Source organism: Rhodnius prolixus, unplaced genomic scaffold (genome assembly GCF_049639745.1).
Source record: "Rhodnius prolixus isolate KJV_2025 unplaced genomic scaffold, Rpr scaffold_2, whole genome shotgun sequence".
NCBI classification, from domain to species: Eukaryota; Metazoa; Arthropoda; class Insecta; order Hemiptera; family Reduviidae; genus Rhodnius; species Rhodnius prolixus.
The window spans coordinates 63528359-63546720 of record NW_027411592.1 but is presented as its reverse complement, the minus strand read 5'-3'; the positions used below and the strand labels follow the sequence as shown (position 1 = coordinate 63546720).

General features: G+C 37.8%; 2 protein-coding genes across 5 annotated transcripts in view; one reads left to right on the top strand and one right to left on the bottom strand.

Moving 5' to 3' along the window:
- The window catches only part of hiw (MYC binding protein highwire), a 305440-nt gene that overhangs the window by 47982 nt on the left and 239096 nt on the right, over window positions 1–18362 (bottom strand). The window lies entirely within an intron of this gene.
- Window positions 1–18362, top strand: part of LOC141450154 (uncharacterized) — a 58358-nt gene that overhangs the window by 23758 nt on the left and 16238 nt on the right. The window lies entirely within an intron of this gene.

Sequence of the window (18362 nt, the reverse complement as noted above, 5' to 3'; positions counted from 1 at the left end):
AGAGAAAGATGGCAGTGTTGACATTTTATTTTTGCTTTTAGTGTGGGGGGGAAAAAAATTATCGTACGAACGGCTTAAATAGAAAGATGACAGTGTTGACCGTTTTATTTTTGCTTTTCTGGGGGGACAAAAATTGTCGTACTTTCATTAAGTAATCAAACCATACTTGTCTTGCCCCTCCTTCTGAAAATGGTTCCATTTCCCAATATGCTATCTTCCCGCGCAATAGCTTATCAAGAAAATGTTCGCGCGTGTATACAGGGCAGACACATGCAACCCTGTACACTATAACTACGCTAGTTTCCGGCGCCATTAGCCGACGTGTTTTTTTATGACCATAGCGTGATCACAAAACTAAAGTAATAGTTTGTCCTCTGCACTCTGGACACCCCATCTACTACTACACTACATTATACTAATTAAACTTCTTTGTTTGTCTGTTTGTTTGTTTCTTCCTCTGTCTAGAGGAAGTGTACAAGTTTAAGCGAATCAATATTCACCGGAAATACTCGTGTTGAGGTCAACTGAACAGGACAGTGCTTCATTTGATTAATTTTTAGAAAAAAATGATTTGCGCTAATCTTAAGAATAAACTATCAAAGGATACGTCTCGAAACATATTATGATAATAGCAGGGCAGACAAAAGTCGCCTGAAACCCCATGTGCCGCCACAGATGGGTAGTGTTTACAAGAGGCTTTATGGGCGCTAAAATGCGAGGAAATGTTCTAAATATTTTCCGTACTATTTATGTAGCGGAAGTGAACTACAGATAGACAGACAGAGCATCATTTACCAGCTCATTAAGGAGCCCAGAGTGGAGGATGCTGCAGGGGTCGGAATGAAAGCTCAGCTGTCGACCTCTCTCATATCGACCTGGTTACCAAATTTCACTGCGGCCCCAATAAATCGCACATGCCAAAGAAGGGCTCAAAACAGCCGGCATCCAAATCAAAACTCGATAATCGTTTCCTTCCAGGATCACTAGACAGCTTCCTACTTTTAATTACTCCTGTCACATTCATTACAGCTCATTATCCTCTTCAGTGATGCTGTAATTGACATCTAAGTCTTGACAATTTTTCTTACTGTCTTGCAATTAAGGGGTGCTTAGAATCTTCAGCAATAAATCTTAAAAGGAAAGATTGTTAACAGAAAATGCTGACTAAAAGCGATTTTCACCTTCTTCTGAAATTATTTCAGCAAAATTCACGTTTACTCACACTTGGATGTAAAACTCTTTATTTGTATCACTTCCTAGAAAAAATTTGTTGATTGGGTAGCGCTAGGGAAGTGAAAGGTTAGGTTTATTTCTCACTCCAAAGTGTAAGTTTCCGGTTTTAGAAACAAGATTTGTAAGAATTGCAGAAGATTTGAAGCAAATATTTAATCCTTAGAATCTTAAGGATTTCAGGGAGAGAATGTCCTGTAAAGATGGAAATTTAGAACGATTTTAGGGAGCTGAGACATCACGTTACTCCCTTAACTGTATTTCCTTTGTTTCTGTCCCTTTTTAGGCCAACAGTCTCCCCAAACACATGTCCAGAAGGAAAAGCAATGACAACAACGAGTCTAAACTTCTTTCCAGATTACTTGGAAATCGTACAAAATTGCCCGGAACTACTTGAACCATAGATTATGCAACACAAAACAACAACATGGTCTTACAGACCATTGCTGTGGAGGTTCACGCAAACTTTTTCACACAATTCAAATTTCAAAACTACTGCCGACAGATTTTTTGGATTTTAGATTTTGAAAAGGCGGGACGGTTCCTGTGCCCCAGGGCACCGCAGCCACAAGAGGCTTATTGTGCCAGCCCCCTTTTTGGGTCTAGTAGGCGAAACCTCCTCTCTACTAGTTCTTTTTGCGCTACTATCTCCTTTGGCCTCAAAAGTTCCAAACACTACCGACAGACAGTGACTAACCTCACTCTTCACAACGACCTCAACAGCCCCGTCCGTGTTCGTACAACAACTCGCCAAGAATCGAAATATCCTTAAATTCCATACTGCTCTCCCTACTTGCTCTTAACGTACAGTTCGCTATCATTCCTAGGAAATCCATCGCGCCCGACCGGCGCTCTAGTGACTCCAGAACTTCCTTGATGACTGGACATCGCATTGGTTATCTTATAATGAGTGTTATCGCTTAGTTAGCTCTCCGTCTACCCGTCATATCTTTCATCTCACATTTACTTATGGTATACATGTATTTATGTGCAAATTGTAAATAAATAAATTATTTTAAAAAAATAATATTGAAGTGGAACTAATTTTTATTTTAAAAAAATAAATTTAAACCGGAACTTGAAGAAATACAGGAAGAGAAAGGCGGCTAAAATTATGGAGTTCACAGACGAGACATTCTAATAATTTACAGAATGTGCAGACAACCTGTTGCATGTCGTTGAACATTCTGCACTCCTGGCTAGAGATTCTGCTTAGATGCAACTAGTTCAAAAGATCTATTAGTAAACAGTTCCAGCTTTGGTATCACCATCCACTACGTAGTGGGCAACAGTCGACGAAGCTTCTTTACTCCACAGGAACGTGTGACCCACTTTCCTCTACTATTTTTTACGCGCGCGCGCGTGCGTGTGTGTCTGTCTGTCTGTGAGCAACAGCCCATTAAGAGTCCGTGGGAATGCAGGCCTTGCAGACCAACATAGGCCCTGCATGAAGAGGGTACTACTGGGTGGTACGAGGTGTTTTAGACGAGGGAAACACGCCCTCATCCACCACCGGATACTACTTCCGCCTTTACATTGTCTACAGAGATATAGGGGGCAGCACCTACCGCCGGTTCAGTTAGGCTACAGTCCTGGGGTTTAGAAAAGCCCTTATTATTATTTCCAGCTGGAACTAAACCTCTTTAGGAGGTTGCCCTTTCATTTTTATATTTCTTTTTTTTAAAAGTGTTCTACTTTTACTGTTTCTTATCAATTATAAGTGATTGCTACACGTTCGTGCAGTGATTCCGGAAAACTTATTTACAGGAAGACTGAGTTAGGCACACACGTCTCCAATACTAATACATTAAAAGTAAATATATAAGTTAGATCTTACACATCCCTAGGTCCCAGTTACAGGTACCCAAAGACTTAGGCATGACTCACGATTACCCAGGAAGCTAGGAGGTACCCAAACTTAAGATTTTCCCGTTTCTAGCTATACACACGCCATTTTCTAAAAACCAATTTTTTTTTATTTTAGACCCAGGTGACCCCTCCAAAACAGTTAACTGAAATAAAAACAAGAATTTCTAATTTTTACGTCACGATCTCAATAATTTTCTGTGGCTAGTAAAGTAAAATAAAAACCAAAATAAAGCAAAGAACAGGTTATAAAATGGCCCAGCTGATTTATTGATTATCAATTAGAGCAACTTATTATAGCTCCCCTTATCAGCTGATTGCTAGTTACGTGTACATTTCCGTCTATCTAATATTCACTACCATTATTTTAAATACCAAAATAATTTCTTTGATTTTATACGTCCGTAGTATGTTTCGAAGTTTCATCCATTATCAGATTAGTCCTACCTTTTTCAATAAAAACTAATATTAATTAGGTGTCGTGGACGGAGGCGACTAGCAAACATACTTTACTATAAATTTCTCATATTAACCATTAAATAAAATCCAAGATCTAGACACAGGGAATCGAACCCACTAAACCAACAATACATCTTAGCATTGCGGGTCTCGCCTCTTAACCGCTCGGCTACCGTGGCGCCTAATTTTTAAATATTATATTAAAAACATTACTGGAACATATTTTGTTCGTTGACCTTGTGCTTTGTAATTAAAAATAAGGCAACCTGACCATAAAGGCAATCAAACTTGTGTAATACGTATATTAATAACATTACCTAATATTAACTTTTTTATTTTTGTTGATTATACAGGAAGTTATAAACAATATAAAGGAAATTAGCTGATATAAATTGTACAAAAATCCGTTGCTGACATAATATAAAAACAAATGACATTAATACAGAACTGAGGGTAATGTTTACCAATTAAACTACATAGTAAGAATACATTTTTATTTCTTTAAAAAGTAGTTATCCAGTGATAGTTTGAGGAATTGTAATAGTTTCGCGGAAAATTACCACTATTGCTGCATCATTAACGGTACAAAAGTGACTTAAACGAGGACATTCACACGATTCTTCTACTCTCAGAGTTTTTCTGCAACTTAGACGTTTTACTGAACACTAGATGCTTTCAATATAGATTTATTGATGAATTTCCGAGCTGTGTTAAGATGTAAATAATATATACATATATTGCTGTAGTAAATATTCTTAGCGTAAACATATTTAATTGGCATATGGTACAGGAAATACCTCCACTCTTGCCAACTCGTGAGAAATATCACATCCAACACACATCGATGTTTAAAAATAGAATTTCTATTTCGATTTTTCTTAGCTAAATCGATTTCCTTGTTTTTCTTCTTATAGCGTGAGTTTATCATGTTTGTGACTTATTTTAAGGTCTTGTTTTTGGTCAAGTAAGAGGACTTTTCCCTAAGTCTAGTACTTTGTTTGAGCTCAGTTGAAACTTAACTTGTACAAGATTTAAAAGTCGTATTGAGGGTGAGATATTTTGTGGAGCCGGGAAGTTTACTGCAGTTCTATGCTAGAATAATATGACCTTTTGCTTTTTTCATTTACGGAAGAATCATTTCCGTACACCTCAAACCAGGAACCATTTTTATTTCTAGCAATTTCTATGTTGGAAGACAAAAACTTTTTTGTCTTGTATTTAAGACGCCTCAACTTCTGAGGTTATATTGTCCGCAGCCTATTTTTTCCAGCGCTGTAAGAAGCTCCTAGAAAGAAAAAAAAAAAAAATCTAAGAGGCCAGCAGCTGGATTCGAACCTGCGATCTCCGTGTTGGAATTCAGTATTCGCTAACCACTCAGCTGATCCTTTACCTTATACATCAGCTGATCCATTTCCCATTATACTAATTATTATTTATAATTTAATAATTTGACTAAGTGCACGTCGTTGTGATTGGCAGACCGCGACCAATTTTTTTTTTTTTAACCTTGCTATTTGTTCTAGTTGAGCAAAATGATTTTTAACAATGATGCAAATGATTACCATGTCACTGATTGGTGCTGATGCGGAGATGTAGATGGGGGAGGCAGGAGCTCTGCTCTGAAACTATTTGACCTTTACTCTTTATAACTAACTTGAACTTGAACCCTGCACAATATATTAGTATTATATTATATAATCACGAGCTCTTACTGCAGTTTGGTATAATTCGTCGTGCTGGATTCTCTCACCGGAAGTGGCCGCTTAGAGATCTCTTCTAATAAATCTAGAAGTTCAAATTTATTATTTTCGTTTAAGTGTCACTAGCGGAAGTGAGTAATACATTTTTTTTTTTTTTTTTTTTTTTTTTTTTTTTAGCACTACAGCCCGTGAAGAGCCCTGGCCTCTACAGTAATTTTCCTCCATTCCTCTCTCTCTCTCGCCTTTTGGCGCCATCTCCTTACTCCCTGTAGCCGCATATCCTCCTCTATCTCATCCTGCCATCTTCTTCTCGGCCTGCCCACCTTACGTCTGCCTTCGGGTCGGCCCAAGAACAGCTTCTGCACACTTCTCTCATTGACCATTCTCACAACGTGCCCTGCCCAGTCCAGCCTTTTCCCCTTCACTTCCCCTACCAGATCCGGTGACGCGTACAGCTGCTGCAGTTCAGAATTTTTCCTAATCTGCCATGTCCCATTTATCTGTTTTGCTCCGAAAATCCTCCGCAAAATTTTACGTTCCCATATTCGGAGCATATTACATTCATTAATCGAACTAATTACAGAATTTAGTTTCAATATTTTTAGATCTTTTTTCGAAATAATTACCACTTTTCTTTAAATATCTGCTCTGGAGCTTTTATTTCAAAAATTTTCCAGGGAAAGCTAGATTAATTCCAGTCCAGGAAGAGGGGTTAGACACCTCCTTCAAGGACTTCACCTACTCAATTTAATAACGATTGAACGAGTAACGGAAAAATTGCAGATTTCAAGGAAACGAGGATTGCCGGAAGTGCCCGAATGCATTATTTTTTTTTTTTAAATAAATGGTTCCGTTACAGTGAATAAGCGAAGTGAAAATCAACCTAGCTTTTAGTACAAAGTTTCAAGAAAACTAATTACGTCAGTTGCTACGTCAGAATAGAAGATCGGTCGTGTGAGTGTTCACGTCAGATGATTTTATTTCCTTTTTTAATTAAAACTCGTTTTTTCCATTATAACCCCCACCAACACCAACACAACCACTGCCAACTAAATTAGTAGGGACTTAACCATCTATCTTCTACCTTCCTTCCGGTCAGCCAGTTTTCCCACCGTTTGTGTGCAATATATTTGTAGTTTCTTCATGCTTTTACTTCGGTCACCGGAAACGGAAGTGAGAAATTATTATCATTATTTTTTGTCATCTTTTAACGGTTGTTTTTGGTTTTTCCTTTTATTTTTTTTACTTTCTCTCGGTTACTGGAGAGGAGGGTGGGAAGTATTTGAGTTTTTACTGGATCCCCCCCTCAAATAAAATCTGTTGGTTTCTTGAGTGGGCGTATCCACTGTTCCGGTATCCAAAAACAAAACCAAAAATATCGTAAAAAAGCAAAGGAAACTCAAACTGTTGATGCCATTTTTGAGTAAATAATAAAATGGAAAAATCCGTCCAATAAAAGTTGCACTTCCGGTTTCAGAATTTTGATCGCCCCCCCCCACCACAGGGAGACCCAATCGAAATATAAAGGTTCCGCTTCCTGTGAGTTTTTTTCGTTGTTGAGCTTGATTATCCTTAACATCATCATTGATTAGTTCATCAATCCGGTAATATGATTAAAAGCCAAAGCTGTTGGATGAAGCTAAGAATTGGTGGTACCACAATAACTCAGAACTAGTTCAAGATGCAGTTCGTGTGACTGAGCATGAACACATGTTCTAGAAGTAAAGAATACTTTCTCGGGAGCGGGAGAGGCAGTGGAGGCAGAACGCAGGCGGAATACTACATGAACCACCTGTTGCTCGCCTCCAACTCTGCTCCCCTCCACAAAGATGACACTACTTTATTTCCATTACGTCATCAATAACACACCATTAATTAATTCTTTCTTCTTTTTTATGTCTATTTCTGAATTTTAATTCATTCTTTTTGGAGATACTTTATTGTATTATTTAAAAGTAGTCATGTAATAAAGTAACTGCCTATTTTTTCTGGCGGGGCTTAACGTCCAACTACCAATTAGGTGTCGTGGACGGAGGCGACTAGCAAACATACTTTACTATAAATTTCTCATATTAACCATTAAATAAAATCCAAAGCCTAGACCTGGAGAATCGAACCCACTAACCAACAATACATCTTAGCATTGCGGGTCTAGTCTCTTAACCGCCTAACATACATTACTGTAAATTTCTCATATTAACCATTAAATAAAATCCAAAGCCTAGACACCGAGGGAATCGAACCCACTAAACCAACAATACATCTTAGCATTGCGGGTCTAGTCTCTTAACCGCATCGGCTACCGTGGCGCCTTTATCGTATTATTTGTTGTTTTTATTTTTCAAAGTTGTAGTTAGAAGTGTTGAGGAATCAGTCCTTAGTTATAGAAGCGACTCAGATTCTCTTTATTTGGGTGGGCGGAAGGGCTATTCACCGGAAGTCTGCTGATAACTTGGTCTGAGACTGGTTTACTTACAGGAAGTTCTCTGATGCTTAACTGCTGTAATCTCAGCTTTCCGATATTTTGGAAATTTTAGTCACAATAGAAAATCGGAAATGTGTGAGAGAAAACCTCGAAAATGGTGAGTGAAAGTCGAGTGAATTTCCACACCACAATTTTCCTTACCTGTGTGACTTTCTTGCCGACCCTTGACTTCTTGACTTCCAAAAACTCCAATAACAAACTGGAATGCGGGTTTATCGAACCAGAAGTTTGTTCTATTTAATCTTAATACTTCTTAGAAGAAGTGAGCTTGTCTAAGAAATATTTTCAACACGATAAGCGATATGCCAGTCTGGCAGAACTCATCACCAAGCAGTTCTACTGACAGCGCAGCATCTCTATAGCTGATAGCTGGAAGGAGGAGACAATTATCTCTCGATTAAGGCATCTTGTGACTCGATTACCAGTAATGTTTCTTATCTCCACAGAATACACAAAGTATTCTCCCCTTTCCCTAGAGGTAAAAGGTGGTATCATATGTTTCCCTTGCACCAAACAGCTGACAATAGCACACAATCGCTTCACACGGGTCCATCGCTCCTAGTCTACATTGTTAGATCATGCCCAGGTACAATGACTTCCAGCGCAAGAAAGAATACTATAAATGTAAACAAAAAGCAAGAAGCACGACAATCTTCAATCTTCTTACTTCTTTCTCCCGTGGGACAAATGTCATTTCTTTTCGAACTTAATTTGTGTGTTTTTTTTTTGTTTTTTTTTTTAAATGAGAGATGTCAGTTATTTTGGGCATTGTTTGTCAGGCATGTCAGACAGTCGTGTTCTGTCAGGATCAAGGAACAGATGGTTTGGGAATTGTGACAAGTAAAAGGATTTCGTATATTTCTATGAGAAGGAAATATTGCTTAAGATAATAATCCTGTGATGAAATCAAGGAGTTATACAAAAAAAAGAGGATAAAATCGATAAGTCCGCCATTTTGAGCTTCCCATTTTTTGGGGGGGACTGTTTTTTTAATCCTTACATTACTTCCGCCATCATTATAATCTCAAGAACATGGAGGTCCTGTGTTGTAGTTTGTTACTTTATCTCACTATTTGATAAAAAGAGTATTGGGAAATTTTATGCCAAATTTTCGAAATCATTTTACCATCAGAAATATCCGCATTGAGGTTTCGAAGTTTGGCAAAGTGGTTATTAGAACGTGTCCCTCTCACCATACACACACAGACCTGAGAATATCTCTCTGTGGCAGAGTTAGCCCAATCCCACTATACTCTCTCTGTGGCAGAGTTAGTCCAAACTCAATATACTCTCTCTCTGTGGCAGAGTTAGCCCAAACTCAATACACTCTCTCTGTGGCAGTGTTAGTCCAATCCCAATAAACTGTCTCTCTGTGGCAGAGTTAGCTCAATCCCAATATACTCTCTCTGTGGCAGAGTTAGCCCATACCCAATATACTGTCTCTCTGTGGCAGAGTTAGACCAATCCCAATATACTCTCTCTGTGGCAGAGTTAGCCCATACCCAATATACTGTCTCTCTGTGGCAGAGTTAGGCCAATCCCAATAAACTGTCTCTCTGTGGCAGAGTTAGCCCATACCCAATATACTGTCTCTCTGGGGCAGAGTTAGCCCAAACCCAATATACTGTCTCTCTGTGGCAGAGTTAGCTCAAACCCAATATTCTCTCTCTCTCTTTGGCAGAGTTAGCCCAAACCCCCAACTAGAAATCCCACACCAAATCAGCTTCCCACTTCAATCCTCTAATCCGTTCTCTTTCCTTCCAGAACACTCCTCGTAAACTCGAATCGCCATTACGTGGTAGCCAGCCCATAGAGCCATCAATAGTGAGCATAGTTCGTGCCAAAAGGATTCGTTTGATTCACCAGCATAGTTCGTTCACATTATTGATTCCAAAAGGAAGGAAAACCCTGCAGTGTTCCCAACCTTGGGCAACTTGTTCACTGAATGATATAATAATTCCATGTTTGAAGCAAGCGGAAAAATCAAATTAAGTATTTCAGACATTCAGTTCTGTAAGTTCAATTAACTTCCTTGAGTTGCAGTTTTCCGTGGAAACTCTCACGCCTACTAATAGCGGAAAATACTTCGCTCTCGCTTATCCCCACTCAAAGGTTGACCATTTAAGGACATACAGTGGTTTCCCGAAGGCTATTCCCTCACTCCTTTTAAGTTCATCTTTAGAAGGGAAAAAAAGAACTCCATTGTTAACCAGGTTCATTGTCAGACGATGTAAAGATGCTACCTTTTTTTATTGTTATTGTTACATTATTGTACTGAATGGGCAATATTCTCAGATTTTCCTTTCTCTTTTTAAAAGTGAGAAAAAAAGGGAATGTGGAAAATTGTAAGGGGAAAAACAAAAAAATGAAAGGAAATGGTTGTTTGTTATATTTTTGTGCATCACTGTTTACTATCAACAAGACCAAGACTATTTTGTATCTCCAGTAATATTTGTTCCGTTGAATTATCCAAACCCTTTGTGTTCGTATTTCACGGAAAAGAGCAAGCACACTGTGAAAGGATCTGCGCACACCTGTTTGCATAATTTACAAAAAAAAACGTATATAAACAGGAAGAAGGATCGAATTAACCGGTGGATTATAAGAATTCTGCAAAATATATCAGTTTTGAGATGTTTATTAAAACCATATCTATTGTAAATTAATTGCGCGAGCTACAGTTTGTAAACAACAAATTAGCGTCCTCCATTTTGATTTTATTAGTGGTAGCAACTTTAAAGTGAATCGTATTCTCGCGGGGTCGTGACCCAAAAACAGCTTGGGGAAATCTATTTAAGTAAATTGGTATTTCTAATCAGCTGATTTTGCCAAAAATAGTTTTTCGCGATTTTTTTCTTATGTTATTTATGTGCAACCCCATAGACTTCCTTTTAGTTATTGTTCAGAAAAATAACTTCACTAGTGAACAAAAACTAATGGCTGCCATTTCCTAATCAAAATATCAATTCAAGTCAATAATTTTTATTTCATTAATTATGATTGAACTAATTTTGGTTACTAGTGTAGAAATCAATTAGAAAAAAAAAATTAATTTATAAATAATTAAACCCAAAAATTCTTCAAATTTTAATTATTTTTAATTGACACTTAGGCGCCACGGTAGCCGAGCGGTTAAGAGACTAGACCCACAATGCTAAGATGTATTGTTGGTTTAGTGGGTTCGATTCCCGGTGTCTAGGCCTTGGATTTTATTTAATGTTTTAATACGAAAAAATTATAGTAAAGTATGTTAGGCGGTTAAGAGACTAGACCCGCAATGCTTAGATGTATTGTTGGTTTAGTGGAGTCGATTCCTGGTCTTAAGCCTAGGATTTTATTTAATGGTTAATATGAGAAATTTATAGTAAAGTACGTATGTTAGGCGGTTAAGAGACTAGACCCGCAATGCTAAGATGTATTGTTGGTTTAGTGGGTTCGATTCCCTGTGTCTAGGCCTTGGATTTTATTTAATGGTTAATATGAGAAATTTACAGTAAAGTATGTTTGCTAGTCGCCTCCGTCCACGACACCTAATTTGGTAGTTGGACGTTAAGCCCGTCTGAAAAAATAGGCAATTACTTATTAATTTACACTTCAATTACTTACTTTTTTATTTTTTCTTAACAAAATTAATCAATTGAATTTCTGTTTAAAAATAATAGAAAACTTTTTTAAATAAGCCGAAATCGAACTAAATAGACTTAGTGAAAAATATAACATGGTAGTCTACTTTTATACGTCAATTTCCTTACGACTGTAGGAGATAAGTACGCGTCATCAAAAAAAGAAGTGCTTTACGCGCTCAAAAACCGTGTGGTAAAGCGAACTTTTCTGCACGGAAGTTTTATTTTACAGATAATTGAGGGCACTGAGATTTTGGAATTCAATATAATGTAGATCGATGGCGATTCTGTGTAGCAGTGTTGCTTTTTATACTTCATACGTTGTGAAGAACATAATCTTCGTATAGGAATTATATCATAATTGGTACACAATTAGTTACGTTAAAAGAATATAAATTCATTTTGCAGCTAAGTGTAATAAAAGCTAGCCTAATTACATGTGGTTCGCAACAAAACCGCGGAGGAGGATTAGCGGCGAGTCGAGCGGAAGTGCTAGGAGCACCGGATATAGACTAGTTAGTGGGTTACCTTGGCAGCCAACATCTGCCGCCCCCTTCGTGACCCTTTCATCTTCTACTCCGCCTACCTCGCCCGCCTCTTTATTTCTATAAATTGCTATCCACATTTAGCATGTCTTTTGATGGGGAAATAGCGACTACGTATAATTGCAAGTTGTAGATGTAGTTCTTATACAGTCTTGAAACAGTCGGATTTATTGTGGGCCTACCAAATTTAAAGTGAATTTAAGTTAATATACCACAGGTTTTGGGATTCATTAGGTAGGAGGAACAATCTGGTTCACTCTACAGGACTTCCTCTCCGTACAGCTCTCAAATTTCCGCATCCCTCAGAACCCTCTTAGGCTGGAAGCATAGTAGAGCGGCGAGCAAAGCGGCGATGATAGCGAAGAGCAAAGCGGCGAAATCAAACCTAAGTTAGCATATGGGACCGAGTAAAGCGAAGAAAGAGCAACGCTATCTATAGAGAGTGTTTGATTTCGCCGCTTTGCTCGCCGCTCCACTATGCTTCCAGCCTTACAAAGATAATTAAATTACATGTTCAAGATCTGTGTGGAAGTAAACTTGGAACTTTGGAAAATTTGTCTGAGCCATTTTTACCTGATAAAATCCCTGAAAAAAAGGGATAATTTCCTTTAGGGAAGAGTTGTTTCGGGTTGAAGTATATTTTAAGGGCCAAGTTACTGTCAGACCCCCCTCCCAAAAAAAAAGGGGCACTTAAAATTATTAAATCTAAGCATCCTGCGATTTAACATAGCCTCTCTGATTTTATACTGTGTCCCCACAATCCACCAACTTTGGGATATGGCTAAGGGATTGTTGTCCCTTTTTTTATACTGGAGAAACAAAACAAAGACGCACAGTAAGGAAACTGGATGGAGGAATGATGGAGAAATCTCCGTCCAGGATGAGGATGATTTGGAATGAAGACTGTTGAGGAAGCCCCAGATTATTTTAGGCAACTTGGGTACAGAAGGACAAGGGACAAATACAGGACCTCAAAACCGGTTACTTCCGGTGGGAACGTAAAAATAGAGTTTAACATGCTTCCGCTACATCCCCTTACCTCAGTAAGACTACGTGTAAATCTAAATAAAAAAGACCAAAAAAAAAGACCTCACATAGATTGCGGCAGTCTTATTAAAATTTACGCCATTGCTCATACTTTAATTTATGGGAGCACTGTGATCGAAAAATCTTAACTAGATCAATAATAATTAATTAAAACCAGTTTTTTTTTGTACGCTTGCGCAAATACACTAGTTGATATTTGATTTTTTATACCACTGGTAGGTTGCGTGCTGATAACCTCGCGATGTTTTACTACCATCACATGTTTATATATATTCTAGGTAATATATATACATATATATTAAAAAAAACAAACATAAAAAACGCCAGTACAAGCTGTCAGGTTCAAGTTTCCAAGGCTAACCTGATCAGTGCAGTGTGGCCAACACACTCTTTTTTTTTAATACTTACTACCAACTTTCTGCTTTCTTTTATTTTATAAGCTCACGATTTAAAAAAAATAAAAAATAAAGAAATACGTATATATGTATGTACATATACCTATATATATATAAAAAAAATACATAAATAAAAGCCTCATGTGAAGATACTCGTATATCGTAAAACATCGCGAACCGGTCTCCTCTATAAGTGTTTTGAGTTCTCTTTTATTCGTAATTGTATATAACCTACCCTGTCACCATGGTAACCAGTCAAGGTTATTCTTCATCCCCCTCCACTTTAAATAAAAAAAATAAATAAAATAAACTAGTTTTATTCAAGCCCCCCCACCACTCAAAAAATGGATGAATTTTATTTTTACTATGTCTGTTACAAGTAAAGGGAAGAAGGTATTTGGTTATTTGTCGTATTTAGATTTTTAAATTTGACCGGAAGTATTCGTTTTTCGAGGGTCCCCTCCCCACCATGTTCGAGTAAAAGTCTCTGAACAAAATGCTCTATGTGTAAGTGAGTATGGGTCTGTCTGTCAATCAGTCTGTCGTATCCATCGTAATGCTGGAAAGCTTTAAATTTAGATATTTTGCTAAATTTCCAAATTTGAAGCATACTCGTAGTATGACCAGAAATTCTATTTTACTGCAGAGATTCTCCCCCACCATCACCAAAATTTCACGATTTCCTGGGAAACGGCAGCTACGATTTCATACAGAGATAACAGATACAGGAAATCATATGTAGGGTAAAAGTAAAGTAAAGTAATTGCCTATTTTTTCAGGAGGGCTTTACGTCCAACTACCAAATTAGGTGTCGTGGACAGAGCTGACTAGCAAACATACTTTACTATAAATTTCTCATATTAACCATTAAATAAAATCCAAAGCCTAGACCGTGGGGAATCGAACCCACTAAACCAACTAATCTTAGCATTGCGGGTCTAGTCTCTTAGCCGCCTAACATACTTTACTATAAATTTCTCATATTAACCATTAAATAAAATCTAAGGCCTAGACACCGGGGAATCGAACCCACTAAACCAACAATACATCTTAGCATTGCGGGTCCAGTCTCTTAACCGCCTAACATACTTTACTATAAATTTCTCATATTAACCATTAAATAAAATCCAAGGCTTAGACACAGGGAATCGAACCCACTATACCAATAATACGGTAATACCGACACCAAGGTAGCCGAGCGGTTAGAGGCGAGATACTAGAGTATGGCTTCAGAAAATTTGCAGTAATTTTCCGGTCTTAAAGCCACAGAAATGGACTATTATATTAGAACTAACCAGTGTGGATTGGAAATGTGTTGCTCAGGGATTCTGAGGGTGCTGTAAATGTCGCTCATCATTTTTTACAACATCCTGTAATTAATTGACATATCTATTATTAGTTATAGTATAAATTCCAAGTTGTAAGTAAATTTAATTACTCAAAATGAAGTAAAAGGAAGTCTAGGGATGTCTAACACCTTCTTTTCAGTACCTTTCTCCATGATTAAGGCCGATTTTCTTTTGATTAAAGAAAAGCTCCAGAATTTTCCCAGATAATTTAAACTTTCACCACCCTTTCGAATACTTTCAATGGAAGTCCCCAGTATTTAAGGGGTTAAACAACCTTCTAATTCTTAGGAAGTGGTAGGATGCCTTCTTGGTCTTGTACAGTTCGGAGAGGCGACTATCCGTTGCAGACAAGAGCTGTGAATTGTCTTTCAAGGAGGAAGTGGTGAGAATGGAGAGTCCGCCCTCCTGGAAGGGCGTTAGTGGGTTTGTGGGGTGGGGGTAGGGGGGTTAAATGAAAAGGTATACAGGAGTGATAGAGGGAAGAAGCTGTAAACGGAGGAGTTAATTTTGTTCACTTCACTGGCCCCTTAACTTTACTCGCCGGGTTTAGGAGGAGTCCCTTCTTGTCGTTAGGTTACTTCCGGTGCCCTACCCGGACCGCAAGCTTCCTTCCTGATAGCTTCACTTCCTCCGTTACTCTCTGGCTGAACAAACTGAATACTCCCACAACTCCCAGAACCCATACCTCTTCACTCTAGTGAGTTCCAGAACAGTGCTACCAATTTCATTTATTTTCACTCGCAGTTTTTTTCCCTCTAATTTCATTTTTACCTTTTTCCGGTAGACTCCACAGAACATTTCCTTTTTATTTTTTTTTCAATTTTATTCTATTTAATCTTTCCTCACCAATTTATTTAAATTGAACACAACCAATTGGTTAAAAAAGTTGTGGATTTGTTATTGCAATATCGGTACACCGATAAAGAGTACCTTTTAAATGATTTAAAATACCGAAATACCTGTTTTATGTCTGCGTAATTTTCCGGAAAGCAGATCTCTATTTGATGTGGCAATTTATAGGTTCAGCTTCGTGCGATTTTCTCGCAAACTGTTGCTACGAACATTTCCTATCAACTCGTGAGTCATCAAATGATGTATTTCCGAAGAAAATCATAATACGGAAATAAGAGTTAGTAAAAAGTTTTTCAAAATTATTTCTTTTTTGAGTTTTACTACGTCAATGATGTATAAATATTCGGCGAGCTACAATAACTGGAGCAGACACTAGTGAATGCGTCTCTGTCTTATTCTGCATATTTAAGAACCTTAAATGACCTTGCCGTCGCCAGCCTTCTTAACTAGGAGCTCTTTGTCGTCATGGTGCGTCGTCTTCTTAATGGGACCATCATTGAAATTATAATTAACCTTTTTCTGAACTTTAGTAATTTAAAAATTCTATTAAAAGTTCCTATTTTTTTTATTTTTCTTGCTCACTAGGTAAGAAAAGTAATCGCACAGTTCTTTGATATTCAGTTTTTACCAGAAGTATTCTAGTTAAAAGTAAAATAATGCCTATTTTTTGAGGCATACTTTACGTTCAACTACCACCTAATTAGGTGTCGCGGACGGAGGCGACTAGTAAACATACTTTACTATAAATTTCTCATATTAACCATTAAATAAAATCCAAGGCCTAGACACCGGGAATCGAACCCACTAAACCAACAATACATCTTAGCGTTGCGGGTCTAGTCTCTCTTAACCGCCTAACATACTTTACTATAAATTTCTCATATTAACCATTAAATAAAATCCAAGGCCTAGACACCGGGAATCGAACCCACTAAACCAACAATACATCTTAGCATTGCGGGTCTAGTCTCTTAACCGCCTAACATACTTTACTATAAATTTCTCATATTAACCATTAAATAAAATCCAAGGCCTAGACACCGGGAATCGAACCCACTAAACCAACAATACATCTTAGCGTTGCGGGTCTAGTCTCTCTTAACCGCCTAACATACTTTACTGCAAATTTCTCATATTAACCATTAAATAAAATGCAAGGCCTAGACACCGGGGGAATCGAACCCACTAAACCAACAATACATCTTAGCGTTGCGGGTCTAGTCTCTCTTAACCGCCTAACATACTTTACTATAAATTTCTCATATTAACCATTAAATAAAATCCAAGGCCTAGACACCGGGAATCGAACCCACTAAACCAACAATACATCTTAGCATTGCGGGTCTAGTCTCTTAACCGCCTAACATACTTTACTATAAATTTCTCATATTAACCATTAAATAAAATCCAAGGCCTAGACACCGGGAATCGAACCCACTAAACCAACAATACATCTTAGCGTTGCGGGTCTAGTCTCTCTTAACCGCCTAACATACTTTACTATAAATTTCTCATATTAACCATTAAATAAAATCCAAGGCCTAGACACCGGGGGAATCGAACCCACTAAACCAACAATACATCTTAGCATTGCGGGTCTAGTCTCTTAACTGTTCGACTACCGTGGCGCCTGGAAGTATTATAGTATCCCGAAAATTTTTAAAATATGTACTGTGCTTGAAAAGATGTATAAGTTATATAGGGGTAAGAGGAAGTCATGTTCACACCATGTTTATTTCCTTTTACTGTTGTTAGTAAACAAAATTATTGAACCGGAAATAGAAATATTACTACTGAATTAATGCAGTGAGATTCAATAAACGAAAGAAAGGAAGGAATAGCACGTCACAACACTTCTAATTGGTTGAGATTTGCCCCCAATGAACTAACTACTAGAAAAAAGAATGGGTTTTTAATTGCGGGACACTATTTACTCTCGCCACTGATTACTAGAGCTAATATTTGTACGATATCTCAGTGCTGTCAATTAGCTGGAAATGCGGTGAGTTATCGTGTTGTTCTCGTGTGTTGTTTGCTAACAAACATTCTCAGCCTAGTTCGAAATGTCTTCCAGGTCAAAATATCGTATTTTTTCGGGAAAACTATTTAGATTTGTGTTTATCATTTACTAGCGAACTGTTTATCGTGTTCTTCCCACTGCTAACTAAATAAGTAATCTCTCAAGATAACTGCTTTCTTTCCAGGCTTTTCTCATGAATAGTAATAACAGTAATTATAAAAGAAGAGTTAGGGTCATTGAATGGTACATTGGACTCCCACTCATTAGGGATCGTGACCTAGCCTATCCTTTGAATTCTCTCTTCCAAGGTGTGCTGAAAAAATCTTTATGGGTGCTAAGGATCTCATATTTAAAATAAATATGTACAGGTAAAAAAGGGGAAACAGGTTTGTGGATAGCATATTGGGTTCCGGAGATCTCATGTTCGAATCCAGCTGCTGGCCGTTAGACTTTCTCTTCCTAGAAGCTTCTTACAGACAACACTGTGCAGCAGCTGTGACGAGAGAACACTGTCCGGCACTGGCAGTGCACTGGAAAAGAAAAACTCCATGGGCCAATGACCTTAAATGTTGACGTACCTTAAATTCATCAGTAATAATCATCTGGCGGGAACATTGGGGCACAGGAAGTTCCTTTAAAAGAAAAGGGAGTGGGGAAAGTTGGAAATTAAACACAATTTAATCAGCCAAGTGGCATTTCTGCTTTTGGTTGATTGCCTTCAAATTTAGAATTTTTCTTATAATGATTTAAGGCGCGTCAACATTTGAGGTTATTGGCTCCCGGAGCTTTTC